The sequence below is a fragment of the Pteropus vampyrus genome, unplaced genomic scaffold (assembly GCF_000151845.1).
Source record: "Pteropus vampyrus isolate Shadow unplaced genomic scaffold, Pvam_2.0 Scaffold45, whole genome shotgun sequence".
Lineage (NCBI taxonomy): Eukaryota > Metazoa > Chordata > Mammalia > Chiroptera > Pteropodidae > Pteropus > Pteropus vampyrus.
In genome coordinates this window covers 3,833,998-3,853,516 of record NW_011888826.1, presented here as the reverse complement: position 1 = coordinate 3,853,516, position 19,519 = coordinate 3,833,998, and the positions used below count along the sequence as shown (strand labels likewise).

The following is a 19,519-nucleotide window of genomic DNA, read 5'->3' as shown; positions in this document are numbered from 1 at the left end:
CAGCTTTTCAAATACTTTATAGAGAGGGGATGGTCTAATTTTTCTTTCCTGAAGCATTTGCTTTAGCTCCCAGGGCATAAAATGGGCCAGAGAAAAATAAAAGGAACAGCAAAGTTTTGAGAATCACAGCATCCCACTATCGTACTCCAAAACTGTGTTCTGTAAACATTCTGGAAGGTTTTCTTCATCTAAAATATTAGCTACCCTGAAGTCTGAGACACATTTGGATTTGTGACTTTTTCTCCCAGTTAAGATGGAGCAACTTCAGGGAGTCTAATTAACATATTTTAATTATAAAATGTGAAGCATAAATGAATTAAATGCAACTAATAAGAACTATATAAAACTTCAAACAAATTTTTCTGGAGTCCTGAAAAAAAAAAAACTTTTAATTTCTTTTGCCTAATTTCAAATCCATTAACAACCAAAACAAAGTTTGAGTGCAGTAACCTTGCTATCAATGTAATCTTACCAAATTTTGGTATTTTCTACCAAAGACTACTTATGTAAACTAACTTGGGGAAGAAACTATAATTCGTAGTGTTGAAATAAATTTACTTATCTGATTAAACGTGTTTCTTTGTGTCCTCCATAAGGAACTCAAGCTTTCGTTTGTAATTCCTAAGTAATAATTTTTAACTTTAAAAGCCTCTTATTTTTATTTAAAACTCAAATGATGTAAATTGGATGATTCTGAAAAAAAAATTACTTGGGTCAGGATTTTTTAAAGTTCGAGAATTAAATTAAAAACACTAGTAGAATAGTGTCTGAGACCCAAAAGTGTTCAATCTGTTTGGGAAAATATGTTTGTCAAACATAAGCTTTCAGTTTTCCACTTAACTTTGTTTTACTGATTTAAAACTCAAAGAGTTGTTTCTGTCATAATTAAAAGATTTTATGCAGCTGCATGACTTTGTTCTTTCAGTGCTTGGAGTGGTTTGTTTTTCTATAAATATGTAAGCCTATCAAAGGAAATAAATGAACTTTATGTGCATCTAAGATCTATTTGCTCATTAGAGACAGGAATTTAGCAAATACAACCAATAAAAGAAATAAACAAACTGGGTGCCTGGTGTCTTGGATGCCACACCAGCTCCCAGGGGGCTGTTTTCACCAGGGAGAGGGGATAAATTGCTCATCCTCAGGGATGTATTAATTTCTTCACAATGAAGCATTTGTTTCCTATTCACTGGTAAGTTTAGGATAGAGAAAAGCATGCTTATGTTCTCTAAAGACCCCTAGAAATAAGAATTCGTCTCTGGAACCGTGAAGGAAGCAGGTATTCCATAATCCACCTGATAAATATGTATAAATAAAGTAAGCCTATATAAAACACTCATCTATGTTCACTGTCTTCTCAGAGTCTCCCTTTCAACTGCTCTTCTCCCCCATCATCAGCCTCATTATTTCTGCCCTCTGAGTTTCAGGTTCCTCATCTGTGAAGTGAAGAATATGTAGTCAATGGTCTCCAAGTTGCTTTCAGTTCACATACGATCTTAATTCATGCTAACGTAGTCATGCTCCCCACTGTCGACCCTGGGGAATGTTTATTCAACAAGAGCCTAAAAGCTTTGGTGTCTTGCCCCCAAATAATTAATATTATCTATAATATAAAGGAATCTAAAGGGGTACTTTAGAGCATCCCACGAATTATACCTTTCCCCACATGTACTTCTAAGCATGAAATCTCCTTCTGTATAAGCAAGGGATGTGTGTGAAACCTCTGTACTGATTATCTAATCAATTCGAAGATTCAGTTTTTAATGATCGCTTACTACATGTTTTTCAATGATAGATGTTTTAGAAAATTGCAAAAATTTTTGGAGAGAATTCTGTGATTACGAAGTAGAGGAAAATAGGAATAATTCTGTATGGGACTTTTGTCAAGATGCAACACCTTATTATTTTGAAACACAAACTATTCAGGCAGGAAGCTAATACTTTTAGAAATTCTCCAGAATACTCCCAATGTCTTGAAAAATTCCAGTCTCAAAATTTAAAAGGCAATACTTACAACAACCAAACGTAGTTTCTAATGTCTATTTTCTTTGTCATTTTGTTTTTAGGTGAGGTACCCCTTGGTTGACCTTACAGATTGCAAGGACCTTGTCAGCTTACAATCCCTTATTTTTTATTTTTTACGTCTATAGCACCTGGTCTTCCTAGGTGGTCTCCCATCCAAGTATTAACCAGGCTTGACCCTGCTTAGCTTCCAAGATCAGACAGGACAGGGCTTGTTCAGGGTAGCATGGCCGCAGACTTCTTTGGCATTTTTTGAAGCAGAAATGACTATTATCACATGAACTCACTTCATATATCCTACAAATTAATTAAAATCAGTCTATAAAGTGATAAACTCCTTCAGAATTGGATATAGTCACATTCATTGAAAAGACAGATGGCCAGCCACAATCAAGTAGTTGGGAGAGACAATAAACATTTTAAATCACCAAGAAATTGTTTATATTTTCTTCTTGATGGGTTCATATGTCTTATCTCATCTGTATTTATGTCACTTCCATCTCAAGTTTCTTGGGGACAAGGACTGTGAGATCTATTGCGTTTGCATCCCTCCATGACAGAAAAGGCAAAGGATCCCAATAAACAAGGAGTCCCAAGAGACCTTAGCAACTTCAGGCAGATGACTTTGCCTGGTAGCTGGAGGTCCAAAGGCATGCTGATGAGGTCAAATGCAGGGTGACTAATTGCAGTTTGCATTGCAAAAGTTGAAGGCAATGTGCCAATAACCCATCCCTGTTTCCCAATGTCACATGAACAATCGTAGAAGAATTTTCAGGTCTTCTCTGGGGACTTGCAGGGAAAAGACAGCTCCCTGGATTGCCCACATGGAGAACTCTGTTGAAGACTTTTCTCATGCCCTCTCTGAGTCTTCCTGGACCTGATAGAGAAAGAGGAAGTGTGTGTGCCAGAGGGCGCAGCAATTTCCGGGCACTCTTTCACCTAAGAACCAAGTTGATCTTGGAGTAACGAGAAAGAATAAGTCACGAGGATATAATGTTCAGGGGGAAAGAAGAGTTACCAAAAAGAAAAGAGCCTCAAAGTGAACACAAAGTTTACATCTGAAAGGATATGAGGTAAACAGAACCCTGAAAATACCATCTGCCTTCATATAACTTATTTCCCAAAAAAGTGCCTTCCACTGAGCCCCCTTTTTATTTCTTATGTAGGAAACACACACAGACACACACACACACACACACAGACACACACACAGACACACACACACACACACACACACACACACACTCGTCAACAGCATAGCCCCAGCAGTATAGCACAAGTCTCATTCTATTAGTCTCGTCTATGTCTTAGTATAAATTCTTCATTGAACACACACTTCCTTTCTCTTCTATTACTGTTTCCTGAGGAAACTGCCACCACTTAGCCCTGGTCACAGAGTGGTTTGTCTTCTCTTGCCTGGCGTATATGGACAGGGTCATGGGAGAGTTTACTTCTCTTCGAGTGTTAGGAGAAGAGTCTGCGTTTTGTTGTGCTCCATCCAGCCAGAGATTGGCCACATGCCCTGTCACCCTGCCAACCACCTTTCACTTTTGTAGGGCACTTACACCCACGTGTCTTTGCAACAGCTATAAGTTAGACAGCCTTCCCTTCTGCCTGTTCAGAGCTTCCTGGGGACCCAGAGCATGGGGTGCATCTAGCCCCTCTCTCTGTCTCGCAGATGTCAACACCTCTGTGTGCTGCATGGTGTCTGGTTAGAACTGGAAGGGCCAGCAGTGGTGGTCTCTTCCTCTACGTGCTGACAGCCTCTTCTCACCAAATATCCTCTGGAAAATTTGCAGCTTTTCTTGCAACTCAGAAGTAAAGTTTTGGAGTTCATGAAACCTCCTCAGTCTCCAGCTATGACCAAACCTGGCCTTCACTTCCCAGAGCTCACTCAACATCCGCTTGCGGGAACCTTCCACACCAGGTGACCCCTCGCCCTTTTAAAAGTATCTCAAACATACATTTCAGGCATTTTTGAAATAATTAGCTTACTGAAATGGGGTTGGAGGGTGGACCTGGGGATTCTGAGCTTATAAATATTTTGTTTCTCTTTCTCCAAATGATGCGTTGTACCTTTCAATGGAGGGGGATGAAATTCCAAGAGACCAAAATTGTATTTTTAATTTGGTTTCTGCCTACAGTTTTCATGGGCTAGCCACTTTATGTTTTCAAGTCTAACCTGCTCTCTGATCTAGCCATGTAATTATAATAATAACATCAATAATAATAAAGATAATAGTAATAGTAATAAAAACAACACTTCTGTGACACTAATTACGTGTAAGCTCAAATCCTCATAGCAATCCTAAGAAATACTATCCTCATTTTACAGATGTGTGAGTGAGACATAGAGACGTTGAGTAACATACCCAAGATCATACAGCTAATAGGTAGTAAGCTGAGATGCTAGCCCAACATCCAGGGCCAGAGTCTATGATCTTAGCCACTACTGAGACCTGAAAGCTTCATGTTCCATACTGAAAGTTATAAGGATTTGCTGGGATATGAGGGAGAAAGTGGTGAAAATTAAGACAACAGTCACAGATGCCTCTGTCTCTCCCTCAAAATCAATTATTAAGTTGTATTTTGTAACTCAGATGTCATCTAGTCCTCTCAGGATCCTAAGATCTTGGCTTGAACTCCCAAATTTCTCAGCATGTGATATTTGAAGCACTAGTCGAGATTTATACAAATTTCTAGGTGCTTATATCATCATAGAGTATTTTGCCTTTTGATTTCCTGTTTCTGTGATGGCACAAAATAAAATCTACTCTTGTAATATATTTGTGAACATATGAAGCTATAATGAAAAAGGAACTGTTCGTGAAAATGTCATTGGGTCACTCTCTTATTTTGGTACTTTTGTGACCTGTTTTTTAACCTCTGCCTTTCTCTTGCATCCTCTTTCTCCTCCTCACTCTTCCTGCTCCACCCCAAAATATAACAAACCCTCCTTAGCAAGATTTTTGTGCTGCTTGAGCCTGCTCTTGAAAATCTCACCCTCGACTCCAAGTGGTATATCAGACAAAGAAATCGTGATGTCAACTGTTAAGATAACATGTGTTATGCCTCATTACGTTTGATAATGATGCAAGTGTGAAAAAGAGAGAGAGGCGTGATTGCAAAGAACAAATTCTTAAGATGCAAGAGAATGTCTAGGTCTAATGCAACCCATTATTTCATGTTAAGCCCCACTACATAATTCCAATAAAAAGTCTAGAATTAAGCATCTTGGAGGCAGGGACATGGAGGTGAATAAGACGGACCAAATAGCTCCTCGTGAAGGTGACCTTCTAGAAGCAGAATGGACAACAAATCAGCAAATGAACATACAATACAGTGCCAGGCAAAGATAGTGCCATGAAGGAAGCTAGAGAAGGTCAGAGGAAGGAAAGTGAAAGTGTCGGAGGTGGCATTCTGAATAAGGTGGTCAAAAAAGACACCTCTGAGAGGCTAGGTGGGCAGAGAACAGCATAAGTAAGGGAGTGAAACATGTGTGTATCTAGGGAAGAACATTCTGGAGGCAGCTGTTCCAGAGGGACCAGCACCTACAAAGTCCCGAGGGGAGACCAAGGCTGACAGAAGAACATGGCTATAGCTGAAAAGACTTCAGAGAGCCATGCCTGTTCAGTGCAGAAAGGAGCAAAAGGGTTTTGACCTTCTTGCACATATTTTTTTTTGTTGTTTTTAATCAACTAAATACCTTGAACATATGATTTTATATAGCTATATCTTTCCCTCTTAGACCTAAGCGCAGAACTTTATATTTGCTTATATTTATTCTTTATAGTTTTATATTTATATTTGTTAATTTTTTGCCAAATTTAATCCACAATAAAAAAATTTCAATAATAACTGCATGATTTCTTCAAATTATTAGATTACCTGAGAATTTGACCAACCTGCTCCCATGCCTTCATCCACAATACAGATGAAATTTCTGCAGACTGAGGACTTGCTCTAATTAATTACCATTTTATTAGAGGATGAGTTCTTAATGGTTATGTAGCATGAAGTATAATGTAGCATGAAGTATAATGAAGTATTATGTAGCATGAAGTATAATGCCAATGCCCTGATGGCAGACATTTAACTTCCTCCTTGAAACACGCCCCGGTGCATGTGGCTTTGTGCTCCCCTCGTCACCCGTCCCTAATCTCCTCTTCCTCTTCTCCTTACAAGGTTTTCCATTTCCACTCCCCTGGATGCTGATGCTCTGTTTTTGCTCAATAGGTTCTCTGGGAAGCTTTAAAAAATACTATTCAAAGGTTTTAAGCAGGACATGACATGACCCAATTCACATTTGAGGGAGATCGGTATTGCTTGATGCAGACCTCCTGAGCTGGGCCCTCACCCAGAAGGAAGTTCTGAGAGGGAATTTATTAGTCACCGTCTGATTCACAAGTATTAGCTCGGAGAGTTTTTCTTTAGATTTCTTGCCCAGGTTGACCTGACCTCTTCTGTCTATGCATATTTGAATAAATGTATGACACTAGCTAGTATTTATAGACCTAAGGAATGTGCTGACAAGTGAAACAGGAACCACAAAAATGAAAAGAAACAAAGGGAAATTATGAGTAAAATAGAAGCAGCCTTATAATATGTACATAGAAGAGAAATAAATTGTATGAAATCGACCGGAATTAGAGTAGTAAGAGTAACTAGTTACTAGCAATGTTACCTTAAAAGGAATTGAAAAATAGAAATGAAAACGAAGGGAGTCAAATTTGACACAATTTTAGATACAAAAAAAAAATAATAATAATGCGTGATGAATTCTCTGGATATAAATGCACCACGTTATCTCCAAGAACAGTTAGTTCTGGAGGGGTTTGGGGAGGTGGACAGAATGGAACTGCCAAATGGTAGCTTCTCTTTGACAAACCAATTCTCATTTTTACAGCAAAACCGGCAGTTAATTTTGAAGCATTTCAGCAGAGACTGGAACTCTTTTCTTCAATAAAGCGAAGACGACTGTGGAAAAAGAAAAAAAAAAAAAGATGCAGAGATAAATGGCAACTCGTAAGAAGAGCAAAAATTTCACATTAAGATAATAACCCTTTCATAAAATTGCATAGAAAAATAAAAGTAAGTTACTATATTTTTGTTCATAGCCCAACAGGGACATCTATTTTGATATTCTACTCTCCAGAAATGCTCAAGCATAACCTGATCGCTAGGAGTCTGATATTTAACAACAAACTCCACTCCCAGAGTGGAACATTTTCAGTGCAAGAGGGTTTTTGTCATAGTTTGGTTTGATGTGGTTTGATATTAACAAGCCTAAGAAATAATTGTTTTTACTCTCTTCCTTCTTTAAAACTGAAAACCTGGATTCTGTCTTCTTATTTAAATACAATCTTTGAACAAAAAAAAACAGATAAGAGGTTAATTAATTGATCAGAATACCATCCCCTCACATTGAACACTTACTTGTAAGTGGAGAGCTTGAAGCATCTCAGGTTTTAGATTTTTAAAGCATCAAAAGATTAAATGAGAAGGTTATCCATTGAGCCAGATTTTGTAAGACTATACAAATTGTCAAAATAATCAGGAGAAAAAGAGAAAAATAATAGTCAAGTATGACATCAAGAAGAAAAAGGGACATAAAATTCCATGGTTTCTTGCAGACAGGACTGGCTATGCAATCTGCTGGGCCCAGTGCAAGATGAAAATGTCAAGCTCTTTTTCAAAAAGCAGCACAAAAGTGCCATTAAAATCTATTAAAATATAAAATTTTTTTCTTTCTTTCATGACTTGTCATGGTTTTTTGTTTTTTTATTTGCTACTTAGTGGTGTTCGAGGTAAATAAAAATTAAAAATTTTAATTAGTGGAAATTTTACTATCCATCTTTATATTGTCCAATATTAATTTTAAATGCAAATATGAGAACATTAACTCATATGCAGAATCATCAAATTATACAATCCGCATTTCATAGCACCTACTTATGTACTGTTACCAGAACAGTGAGAACACTGCATAAAACTAACCCGACTGTTTTTATGTCACTCTTTGATATGCACATACTCTGTGAGCACTCACGCTTTTCTTCTGCTTACAACTCTACTTCACTTTGAAGTTATCCATGTTCACAGTAAAGAGAAAATTCTAAGAAAATTGCTTGTACAACATTTCTTCCACCTTCATTATAATTCAAGAATCCTTTAAAATAATATTGGACTGTAATTTGATAATGCAACCAAGCACTACAGGTAAGGAAGACAAGTTGATTTTAGCTGAAATGAAAGGAGTGGATATGGTATAACATTTGAAAAAGAAGAGTGACAGTTTTTCAGATCATTCAGAGTTGCTTCTTCTTACTCACTGGACTTTGAATCTGGCCATCCGGGTTCAGATTTGGGTGGGATTTACCATCTACTTTGAGTTACAATATTGCCTTTTTGCAGCCCATAATAAAAAAAGATTTAGGCAATGATGATCAGTGGTTACTAAAATCATGAGGCAAAAAGTCGATGGGAAGATTACAATGGAATTGATCGGGATGATACGCCATGAACTCATTGATCAATCTTAATATTACCAAAAGAGATGTGCCTCCTCAGAAATACACCCCACCACCTAAGCACTATTACAGGAAAATGAACATGAACTTGGCTCTGATCAGATATCTAGATCTAATCAGAATTTAGAAGACCATGCTAATTGACATCATGGATATAACAACATCAAAGTCCAGAATGTGGGAAATGCTACAGGATAAACAATGTAGCTTCTTTCACAAGTAAATTTCAGAGAGCCAAGGATGTCTGAAAGTGGAAACCTACAAGTGAAAAGAGAGTGAAGCTACATATTAAGTAAATGCAATGTTTGACTCTGGTTCCTTGGAAATCTGTGGAGTTCATACTGTAAACTCGAATAATGTTTTACTATTTATAATATGTTTTCACAAATTCTCCAATCTCATAAGAAGACAAGAGCTGTGTAAACTCTACAAATATGATGAAAACGTCAGTGCCCTGGTACTTTCTGTAATGCTACCTTCTATAGGTCTAGGTGTGATGTACAGCAGGTACAGACACCTTGGCCCCTCTACGAAGAGCTTTGTGGGTGATCAAAAGGACATCATGAGTAAGCCTTCTTACCTATTCAGATGGCCCCACAGCCCAGAATCTTGGAATCCCAGAGCAACTGAAAGGAATAATATTGATCCCCAAGCAGTACTGAAACTCAATCTTTCTACACAAATTTATTGAGCAATTACTATTTCCCTCATTGAGTTCTGAGGCTCTGAAAGTAAAAACGAGAGTAAAACAAAGAACTTATCCTGAAGACTCTCACAGTGTGATGGAAAGCTCTGATTTTCTGTAGAAGCTGGGACTGTGAGTGGGAGAGAGAATGGAAAACTGAGAGTTTGAAATGTCCTTCCTAATTAATACATGTACGGCCTTATGAATGCACTCTCATTTTTTAGTTGACAGTCATTTGTTCGTTCATTCATTCATTCAGCAGGTATTTATTGCACACTTACTATGCATCTGGCCCTGTTCCAGGCACAGATAAGAGAGCCATAGATGGGAAAGACAGTAGCCCTGGCCCCCAGGGAACATGTCTTCCAGGGACTGGACACCAAGCTTATTTCAGGTACAGTGCTGGATCCACTCTTTCTCAAATTAAGGCACTCGAACTGTTATTAGAGACTCCATGAGTTGCTAAATGATTGAAATACATAAAATAAAAATGAAAATACTCCCATATAAGATTAATAACTCGATTTTTGTTTTCTTGGATACAAAACTACAGAAACAAGCTATTTATGTTCCTGCCCAGGACCTGCCATTTGAGCTTTTCCTTCTCTTCTTGGATTCTTCTGGGCCATGCTCAGGGATGCTGCTTTCTTGGACTTCTTTAGATAACCATCTTCAAGCCTCCTTGTGTGTGATTTTGCTACTTTCTCTCCTCTATCTGGGGCTCAGACCAGCTCTCTAACAGGCGCGAGTCACCTGAACACAACTCATACACTCAAGATCAAATTACCAAGGGGAAAAACCACTGAGTAAGAGTAGTGTAGGTATGTATAATATATTTCGTTTGTCTTTCAGGTTTCAGTCCAAACTTCATTGACCCTCAGACCAGATCGGGACCCACAGGTTGTCTCTTCAAAGCACTTTATAATAGAGTATCATCATTTAAATAGTTTATCTGTTTACGTTATTGTTTGATATGTCTTTCTCCCCCACTAAAAGGCAAAGAGTAGGCAGTCCATAAACATGTGATAAATAAAAAATATTGAGTAAATGATTCTCAGAGCCTACACAAGCACTATATTAAAGAAAAATCACAAAGTACAAATTAATTATATAAGGTTAGGATTTTATAACAAATTGGAAGATAAAATTAGTTTTAAAAAAAAGTCTTATTCTTTTTGAATAACAAATTAAGCAAAAATAATTGTTTGAAGAATTAAAATTTCTACCAAAGAAACGAGGAAGAACTATGTACATGATTTCTAAATTTATCAAAATGGCTATTATTTAAAGAGAATTTGGATTGTAAGATTCTAGGTTGTAGTTTATTAAATTTAATTCTATATGTTCAAAAAAATCAAAATATATAATTTCTGGAACATAGTAACTGAATGTGCTTTATTTAACTATCATTCCACATGCTTTCCACCTGTTAGAAATAGATCATTTTTATCAGGTCCTGTCTGTTTTAAGTCAACTTCATTCTATTCATCAAATTGACAGTCTTAAATGAAAGTCCATGTTCTATTTGATTTGCTGCCATCATAATGTGCCTTCAGCCACAAGAACCTTCAAATTGCCTTTTCCTGGAGAAGATTGCAATATGATAAGCTCACATCCAAAAAGCCTTAATAAATCAACTGGCATAGAGAATAAAAGTGAAAAACAAACTAAAAAATGTCAGATCTCTTTTATTTTTAATTTCACTCTTTCGGTACACATGTATATAAAAGATACACATGTATCTTTTTTATATTTAAATGTCATCTCCAAATCAACTATTCAAAGGGGCTTTTAAATTAACTTAATGTACATATCATGTGCAAGCAAACACAATAAACAAACAAAACAATCTCTCAAAGGCTAAACAAGTTTTTCTCTCTCAGTTTATCACTGCAGGCTGCATTAACTTCTGGAAGGACCTGATAAACTATTTCAGAATTTAACAGATTTCTTACCTTGTACCAGAATAGCTGGAAGAAACTATTCTGGGGCCCCACCAAAAATTAGTGATCCTTCTGCCTCAGTTGGGGTCTGTTCAGCAGCAAGTAATGTCAAGTACACGCAACAGTGCTTTAAAGCATCATTTATCTAATTCCAGTTCGGAGGCAGGCAGGAAGTCCCAGGGTTGGCCTGGCACACCAGCAATGCCACCGAGCGCCCACCACTCCTCGCCTTTTCACTGCGTGTTCCTCAGCATTGGGCTTTTGTCCTTAGGCTTGTTGTCTTATAGACATCATGTGCTCACGCAACAGTATCCAAAGGGAGGAAGAGGAGAAGCCGAAAAGAGCTGCCCCTTGACCCACAATCTCCTCGATCAAGGAGAGAAATCTTTCCCAGAATTCTCATTTGAGCTCATCGGCCAGAATGAGGTCTCATGCAACCCCTGGACCAATCACTGGCGAAAGAAATGGGGTTACTATGATTATCCTGAATCAATTAGAATTCAATCCCTGAGGCCTGACACTAACCAAACAAAAGGAGACTTTATTGTTTGCTAAACGAATGAAGGACTACAACCAACCAAAAAAAGATGTATTTAATCCCTCAAGGATATCCATAAATCCAGTTTCAGCAATTTAGTTCACTAAACAGCGACATGCAATGAAGATGAGATCAAAGTGTAAAATATTGATAAAATATTAGCCCAGAATAGCTGAAGCTTTAATAACAGGCTGAAAGAGTTCCATTCTTACTGTTAATATCATTCTAAGTGTGTTACAGCTACAACAAAGACTTCATTGCTGAATATTAGAGATTTACCATTTCCTTTCATATAATGAACTTTCACATTTGCTAAATGACATTTGTTAGATTAAATGAACAAGTTATCAAAAAAACATGGAATTGTAGAGAAGTGTCTAAATGTTAACGTTGAAAGCCTGTGAATAATCTTTAGGTCATCTCTGCAAAGCTCCTTCGTTATTAAATATGGCCGGTTCCTACCACTGAGGACAGGCATACCAGGAGCACATTCCTACTGTGCTATCATCAACCATTATTCAGCATTCCGTACAGATATTTTCATCCACCTACTTATCAATCTACCTAACTATATCATCACCCTATCTATATTTAGCATTTTATCCACGAAGATATCAAAAGGGAATTTTCAAGTTCTCACTTAAACACAGCTCTGCCATTTCCCAGTCCACAATTCAATCCAAGAAGTTTACTCTGGAAAGAATTTTTTCCTGAGTAAATGTGTGCTAAGTTCCTCGAATCAGCTCTTCCTCTTCCAGGTTCTTCTTAACCATTCGAGCACTGACCCGTAGTGCTGCCTGGGTAAGCTTTCCAACCATTAGTTCATGATGGTTTAGTTTCCCTCCGGAACGGCTGCACGTCTGCGTTCTTCACTTCTCTGGAATGGTCATCTTCTCCATACTTCCTCAAATATCACATGACAATGAGTGATACCCCAAGGGCATCCCTGTTTGCTTCCGACCTCAGGCGAAATGCTGCTAGACAAAGAGCTTCAGATGCTTTTGCCAATGTTTGTTCCACTCTAAAATACCTTTCTACTTGCCAGAAAGCAATGGAAGCCAAATGAAGGTGGAGTACCTTGCTCTGTTCTCTCCCTCTGATCTCTCAGCCTATGCTACCTGCCCAGAGAATACACTCCTTACACGTGTCCTTGATCCAAACATACTGTTGAAAAGCGCAATAATTTGCTTATTTTATTTCATTCAGAAAACAAAGCATCTCTAACAATTGTAGTGGTCATCAATTCTGAATAGTGGAAATATAAACATTCTCTACTCTCTGTGTTTTTATAAATTCTCAATATAAGGAAGGCCTTTCGAGTCTTTAACTTTTTTTCCAGCGGAGAAATTATATATATATTTTTTTCATTCTCACTATTAATTCAGCAAATATGTAAGCACCTACTATGTGCCAGGTATTGGAGACCAAACACTTAACAGGTGTCATTTCTAACCAACACAATTTGGATATTTTCTGTGTTTTTCTGACAAGGGTATAGATACACAGAGAGCTTAATTAACTTGTTCAAAGTCCCAAAGGTATTAAGTGGAGGTGTCAGAAACCCATTACTGCCCAATTTATTTGGGTATTGTGTTCCTAACTTGACTAATAAAAATTGTGCCACTTTTCAATACTTTGCCTTGTTTAGATGACTCTCTAATATGGTTAGCATGTGGCCGTTTTATTCCTGAGCTCAGTGATAAACTCTATGTTTACAGAGTGGCTGCTTCGGGCTTCAAACATTTCCCAGTTATCATCCTCATCAAGATCATTTATAACATAATGCTGATCATTCATTTTTAGAGTGTTTTAACTGTTTCCAAAAGTGTAACTCTGAGGCACAACCACCACCAAGTTTAGAAAGGCAAAAATCCCAGGAGAAATAAGGTAGCAAATCCCACACAAGATGGCATCAAACATCCCTTTGTCCCCAGTGCCATCTTACCTGATGCTCATTCTTCTATCTCCCTCCTTGTTCTCATCTTAAATGATTTTCAAGGTGCTTTGCTCTGGACAATGATGGTAAGCCATGCATTGATCTCATAAGCCCAATCCACTTTCTCTCTTTTTCTATGAGTCTTCACTTCTGATAGCTCCTGTTTCTTGCTCCAATCCCTGGGTCCCCCTCATTTTCTGTGCTCAGAACTCTCTCATTTCCTCTGTGCTACAAACAAAACAAAACTGAAGAAAAACCACCTTTCAAAATATCATCTTCCTGGGTCACCTTTCCTGTAGACCATGACATCACAACTGTTTGTTGAACTTTTTAAAACTTCCATTCTTAAATCTTCAGTCTTCATTTAATTAAGCCTAGAATTCCTTTCCTTGGCAGTAACAGACTTGAAGATGGTTTAATGAGGGTGGTCAAGAGTTGTTAAAAGTTGAGTCGTTGAAAGCATAGAGGCTGGTGTCAGAATCCTTGCCTTGGAATCCTGCTGCTCCCAATTCCTGGCTTCACAGCTCTGGGTAAGTCATTCAGTCTCTCTGCCTTGGTTTCTGTTTTATACAAAGTTAGATAAAATATAGAACCTACTCAGAGATGTTATAATGTATGCTTAGAAAAGCATACTTATAAAGTGCTTAGAAAAGTGTCTGGTACATAGAAAGTATTACTTAGTGTTCATCAAATATATTTCTAAAAGAAAAAAAGGATAGCTTTAAATTATTCCAGAGCCAAAATTATCTTAACAAAGCCAGTTTGGGGGTTGCTAGAGATTACTTTCTGTTATGTATGGAAGGGAGAACTTGGTCCCCTTACAATAACGTGAGGCCTTGAAGAAGAGCAAAAACCATCATGGTTGGGCAGAGTAAAGACAAGATTCAGAGAAGAAAGTCCCAGAGGTCTCACGTGGACTCGAGGTAGACACATAAAGAAAAGCTGACCCAGAGCAGCTAGAAATCAAAACAGAATATAGGAAATTAAAGAAGGTGACGATGAATCACTCCTGGTGATGGTACTCTGCTGGAAAGCCGCTGGGCAACTGATGCATCTTTTCAAACGGTTTACATAATCTTTTTTTTTTTTCAGTTACGACCTGTGTAAAATCAAACTCTACTTTTTATATATCCTATGTACAAGTGCTGCTGAAGGATGGGTGATGTTAGTACTTTACCATGAGTTTTTAAAAGTTAAATTTACTGGGGTAATTTTGGTTAATAACATTATATAAATTGCAGGTATACAGTGTTATAATATATCATCTTCATATTCCATTGTGTGCTCATCACCCAAAGTCTAGTCTTCTGTCACCACATATTTGACCCTCTTTACCCTTTCGATCCTCCCTCTACCCCTATACCTCTCTGGTAACCCCCACACTACTGTTGTCTGTATCTGTGTTTGTTTTGTTTTATATCCCACATATGAAGTGTCCTTCAACCGCTGAGTGGATAAAGAAGATGCGATACATGTATACAATGGAACACTACTCAATTATAAAAAATTATGAAACATTGCCATTTGCGACAACATGGATGGATCTTGAGAGTATCATGCTAAATGAAATATGTCAGATGGGAAAGGACAAGAATCACTTGTCCTTTAAATACATTAAATACATTATCTCATTATACATGCAATTTGTTTGGTAACTGACAAAAATAATCGAAAAGATTAAATAGGATACAGAGATGTTCCTGGCAAGTGGGACAAACCCTACAACCCTAAACTACCAATGATGGTAAAGCAGTAAGTAGATAGTTACTGGAACATACATTTTACTAACTACTCTATGAGAGCCTTTGATATAAAAAAGACTCTGCCATACTAAACTTTCTTATTAGCTCTCCCTGCTATCTATATAGTAATCATAGCCTACTCACGCCCATTTCGCAAGGTGTTTTTGTTTTAAACATCAAATACAGCTTCTGCCCATGAGATACTAAAAATAAGAAATGCAAATATGAAATATCTAGAGAAATTTAAGCAATGGACCTGCCAGCTCAATGTTGCTACAATGCCTATGTTTATATTTCCCTCATCAGACTTTAACAAATCACATAGACGTAAGCACAAAGGTAGTCTTTCATGGTTTATTTTCTTTTTATTTCCCTTCTCGTTCGGTGATGATTCTTGCCTTTTATCAGTGATGATTCTTGCCTTTTATTCAGTAAGATTTAAATCTCTAGATATTTAATAAGATTTTTTTAAATAAGTAACCTATTATTAGACAAAAAGAAAAACCATAGGAAAGAAAAAACAAGAAAGAATAAATCCTAAGTGATTTTAGAAATTTTACTCTCTTTTGGACTTTTTTTCTTTTACTAAATTCATACTCATGGTCTACCCCTGTGCAGACATAGTCCTGAACGAGGAACTCAGGCATTGGCTCCAACTTAATAACTGCAGTTGTCTGCAATCAATCCATCAAATGCCAATTAATTAATTCGCAAGGCTCTGGAAAGAAAGCTTAGGGCAAAATTTGATCCACCGGGGGAAGTATATTTATATCATCGATGTTTGTATTAGTTCCATTGATGTTTCCTTTTTAAATCTCCACCTTTGATTAATTTCTTCCATTAAACCTTCTCCAAATCTCCTCAGGTGTGCAAGTCAGTATCCAGCCATGACTGTGCTGAGCACAAACGGTGGGGCAGGTATCACCAAGTAGGAGAAGCACCACCTACCAGTCACAGGAAGTGCAACCACAGAGAAAATTCCCCGCAGACTTCCCACTTGAATGGCCTATATCGCATGATGAATAATGAGAGCCATAACGCGAGGTTCATAAAGTTGTTTATTAAAGTATCCCTCCATGCAAGCTTCACCTCCCAAGTGCATTGTAAGGAAAACAAATACACAGAAGGTGAACACCAGGCAGTCCAGGCTCTCTGTAAGGACAGGGGCAAGCCCTCATGCACTGTGTGCCATTATGTCTTCTCGCTCTGTAAGCCCTTCTGTATGTGTTTCATCTGTGTTTCTGGAGAGCTGCTTCGCTGAAGGTAGAGCTATCCTGTACTGGCCCTCAGCTCCAAAGTCACTCTTTTGGCCTGTTCTGCGTGAGTGGTTCTGGGCCGCTTAGACATTTTTGCTTTGCCATCTGGTACAATGTTAACAGCTTCGTCACTGGAGAAAAATTATAGGAGTTTTTCTATTTTCTGCTTCTGGGGACTCCTGCAGCGCAGGTGACTGCCCCAGCATGCAGCTTCTGCAACACTCACTGACCAGCAGCTACCCTGAGCAGCATCCCCAAGACAGTTTTGTGGCCATGGCTCAGTGCCTCCAAGGGGATGTCTCCACAGCCTTCTGCAGCACCTTAGAGAAGAGATTTCCAGCAAGTTCCGCCAGTGTGGCACCACGGTGGCTTGTCTGCCAGCTGGTGAACCGGGGCCCTGCCCTCCCCAGTGAGGTCTGGATCTCAGCGTTTCCTGAAAGTTCATCTCAGCCCAGCAGTGGTGGCTGCTGCTTTCCGCTGCTATTCCTATATTCTTTAGAGTTCTTTTTACTTCTTACAGACCTCATTCCCCCGTCCCTGTTACAGTTAATATTCTTTACCTTAAAATTTCCATGTTCAAAGTTCTGTGTGGTTTCTCTCTCTGGACTGGAACAAGACCTGTACATAGGGTAATTAATAATGATTAATACTAAAGTTATATCACACTAACACCCCTTAAAGCTAACCAAAGTCAACCAAAGGACAATGCTTGCCTGTTATTTTTTTTTTTTTTATGGCTGTCACTATTGTTATTTTTAACACTAAGATAAATTCAAGATTTTTGACTATTTTACTTCCATATGTCAAATATCAGTTATAAATAACTATTAGATCAAGTAAAAACAGTTTAAAAAGTTAACTAGGGTACAGATGTTACAGATTTTACCTTATTTGAGTCTCTCAAAAAAACCTTCGAGGTCCATATTGTTCACACCCATTTTGTAGACAAGGTACCTGAGCCACAAAGAAGTTAAGTCTCTTGCTCGAACTGACATAATCCGTAAGTGATTGAACCTGGGTTCCAGGCCGGATTCTCTCAGACTCTGGAGCAGTTTTTGCCTCTCTGACACGATCCGAGGGCTCAGGGCAGCTTCTGTTGAAAGTCTGCGGGGCCCGGTGGGCGCTCGTTGCTGCGGCAACGCCGTAGCAGCTACGTCACAGTTTCTGTCCAGCTTCCACTCTTCTCTTCTCTCACTTGTTGATTTAATCTAATTCCCCGGATGTGTATGCGAAATAATGGAAACCTGAGCGTACAACTATCTGAGATGATTCTAATCTCTTCTGGGAGGCAACTGGTGACTTTTATCGTTAGAAATAATTATTCATGTTTTTCCTTTTCATATACACAGCTCTAGACCGAGTACCACGTAGTCCTTCTTTCCTAGCTGATACTCACAAATAGATTTTATATTCTACCCATACCCTTGCATGGAAACGAACATCTCCTTTGATTACTTATAAGTAAAACATCCCCATTTAAAAACTGAGGATATAGTCTCCTAAGTTGTTAAAATGTTTCATATGCTTTATCATCTCCGAGAAGATGAGTATTGAAATGTTGTTTGTTTACAAATTGCAAAATCTATAAAATTTAAAGAAAAACATCCATAACTTGAATTTCAAATAACAATTCTGTCTTGGTGAGTTTGCCTCTAGCTTAGTTCTTGATAATTGTTAAATGCTTAATAACTTGAGTAAGGGCACTGTCACTTAAAGCTCAATACAAAACACAACAAAAACACAACAAAATGCCAGTTTAGAACGGAGAAACTCAATGAATCTCCTCTCTGCTAGCAAAGACAACAGTCACTAAACATAAGGTGGTTGAAAGAATATAAAAATCTTTATACAGAAGGGAGAAAAGAAACAAAAACCTGTTTGCCAAGGCCACCTCATCAAAATAGTCTAAGACATTTAAGAACATAAATGCGTTCAAAGAACACCTTCCCTGACACGCGGGCAACTGTGAGCTGCCCTCTTCCACGGAGCCTGCTCAGTACCACAGAAACTTCATAGTTTCGGACTCGGAAATCACTCGGAAATTTTCCTTATGGGGGATGGTTTGTAGTTCCAGACTCTTGACCTTCGAAATGCCAGGCTAACGGCTCGGTCAACTGAACTGGTAACGAAAACTGAGCCCAACTCCTTCTCAATACTTACTGCTAACACTTGGCCCTAAATAATTCTTCCTACCAAGTGAAGCCAAGATAGAAACAAAAGTAGCCCCTTTTTCTAAAAAAAAAGTGATTTATATCTTCTGCTCACCTGCCTCTTTATGACTCTGAGCCTTCCAATATGAATTGCGAACCACAGGAAACCATGCTTTGTTTTTAAGGCAGATCATACTTTATGCTCTTGTATAATAATTATAACAATATTAGTCATTTGAAATCAACCACATATTCTAATTGTTTAAGGAGAATTTTATTCAATGTCAATTTACATAATGTCAGAGACCAACTATCATGAAGTATAAAGTAGTTTAAATCAAGCCTCTACTATGATGTAAACATTAAAAAATGCTTTCAAAACTTGGTATCCAAAATCCATTCAGAAAATTGTAATCATATGTTTGATCACTCACAGTGCCCTACAATTTTTGATTAAAAGTAGCTTGTCTTTACAAAATGGATTCCACATTTTTGAGCGACTCACATGACAAAAGAAAAAAATTTACAGAGAATATTAGGATAGAACCAAGTTCAGGGGATAATTGAAGGATGTGTGAGAGCAAATCCCTAAGACTTATTACTTCATTCTGGTTATGTGCTCCCCAAACTTTAACTCTATGCCAACAGCCCAGCAATAGACCTTGAAGTAACTTCAAAACATGTTTAATTTATGTTAAACATGCATAAGAATTTTCC

General features: G+C 37.9%; 1 long non-coding RNA gene and 1 pseudogene across 1 annotated transcript; both read right to left on the bottom strand.

Moving 5' to 3' along the window:
- Positions 1-2,141: 2,141 nt before the first annotated feature.
- LOC111739004 lies at positions 2,142-2,260 on the bottom strand (annotated as a pseudogene).
- A 14,134-nt stretch (positions 2,261-16,394) lies between these two features.
- Positions 16,395-17,863, bottom strand: LOC111738967. Its single transcript, XR_002780043.1, has 3 exons — positions 17,539-17,863; positions 17,213-17,270; positions 16,395-16,972 (listed from the first exon to the last, which is right to left on the bottom strand). It is a non-coding gene; the product is annotated as an uncharacterized LOC111738967 (long non-coding RNA).
- Positions 17,864-19,519: the final 1,656 nt, after the last annotated feature.